The following is a 1,909-nucleotide window of genomic DNA, read 5'->3' on the forward strand; positions in this document are numbered from 1 at the left end:
GAGTGTGAGACAGCTGTGAAACTCTTGAATATTTGTATTCTCCCTGCTAGCTATAATTTCAATGTGGACAGGGAGGAGGAAGTTGAGAGGCAGCATCAAAATGAAATAATAACACTGTAGTTAAACATTATACAGACCTCAAGTGCCTCCACTGCTTTGCTTTTAAAACTACGCAGAACTGTACAGGATTTACTGACCCAGCCAAGCGCTTACACGATGACAGCTTTTTTAAAGTTTAATGCTTCATGGCTTTCTATTACCGTTAAAGATGATGCACAAAGATGACAATTTCTACTTCAGTCAGCTTTATTTTGCAGCACAGAATACACAAAGTGAACTGTTATGAAATCAACAGCACTTGGAGAAAGCTTATTATTTCAATGAAGAACATGAGTAAGGCCATAAAACCTTTCTGCAAGTTTGAATGCTTCATGCTTTCCTTCAGTCAGGTGTGATAAGTGCAAATGTATACTGGGGATTATTGATTCTTTTAATGCAGATACATATCAGTGAAGAATATAGGGATTTCTTACATCATGCAAAGCATCACTGGTTATTGCCTTCATAATAGTACATGGAAACAACGAAAAACATTTCTTGTAACGAAGGAAGATGTAGTCGGTAAAGGTCTCAGTTTTCAGCTCTCCGGTGGGTCATCTGGTTTTCTTCTGATCACTGAGACACACACAGAAAAAAACGTATTTAACATTTGACTGGTTGTAATAGATCAGTTACTATAGCAGTTTTCCTGAGTGCATAGATGAGTTCTTTTTTGCTCACTTTTTTTTGTTTTGTGTATCGAAAAAAACATTTCAGGTTTTCTTCAGAACGGCCCGGGGAGGCATTGATGTTGTTTTACCATTCTGTAAAACCAGAGAGAGAAACAGAGTGTGATTACAACACAGCCTGCTTCCACAGGCTGCACGTGTTAGACATGAAAGCAGCGCTGCCTGAGTGAGATGTTCTTTTGGCAACATCTAAACTTCTAAATCAGTTTTTTTTTTTTTTTTTAAATCTGTAGCATGCACACAAATATACAATGCACAGTGCCTCCCATTAGACACCTCATTTCACTTGTTTATGCTACTTGCAGACATCTGTGGTAAGTTTACCTTATTACCAGGAATATTAGGGTTGGCCTGTGGCAAAACAACAACAAATAATTAATTTGTGTCATTTATATGCAAGACAATCTCTTTAATGGTGAGTTTATTATTAGATCCATTAATTTTACTGTGAATGAAAAAATAAAGAAATCTGGTCTTACTTGGCCAAGGAGGGAACATCCACCAGGCCTCGAGGAACAGGACTGTCGTTTGACTCTTTCTCTTCCCTTTCGTCTGTCATCCCTGGTTATTCCCTTCACCAACAAGAGAATGCTTTATTCACTATTGGTCTTAGAAAATTTAGGAAAAAATAATAAATAAATAAAGCATCTAATGCAACAACATGAAACATGCATTAATATGTATCCAGCAGTTCCCAAAGTTTATGACTTCTTACCACATCCAGAGATTGTTTCTGATCGTCTGGCAGTGTGGCTGCATCTGTGGAAGTGAAGGCTGTGATGAGCAGGAAAACCTGCAGACTCAAGAGGAGCAGCAGCACTTTTCTGTCCATGGTGAACTGAGGAGTGTAATGCAGTTGTGAAACACTCCAGTATTTATATAATCCCTGCTAAATAATCATTTCTACGTGGACAGAGAGGAGGGAGTTTACAATAAAGATTCTGAAATCCGATATCTGATAGAGGCAGAATCGAGGCATTTAATTCGTCCATACACATGCACATATTTTCATAATGCTGACTCTCTTCTGACTTTTCAGCACATGCAGTTATCCACAGAAGAATGTTTTCCTAGAACTCAACTGGCTAACTTGTAGAGTCCCCTTTAGAAACAATAATTTG

General features: G+C 38.0%; 1 long non-coding RNA gene across 1 annotated transcript; it reads right to left on the minus strand.

Moving 5' to 3' along the window:
- Positions 1-288: 288 nt before the first annotated feature.
- Positions 289-1,631, minus strand: LOC143413456 (uncharacterized). Its single transcript, XR_013094058.1, has 5 exons — positions 1,504-1,631; positions 1,268-1,360; positions 1,113-1,139; positions 781-863; positions 289-675 (listed from the first exon to the last, which is right to left on the minus strand). It is a non-coding gene; the product is annotated as an uncharacterized LOC143413456 (long non-coding RNA).
- Positions 1,632-1,909: the final 278 nt, after the last annotated feature.

Source organism: Maylandia zebra, linkage group LG18 (genome assembly GCF_041146795.1).
Source record: "Maylandia zebra isolate NMK-2024a linkage group LG18, Mzebra_GT3a, whole genome shotgun sequence".
NCBI lineage: Eukaryota > Metazoa > Chordata > Actinopteri > Cichliformes > Cichlidae > Maylandia > Maylandia zebra.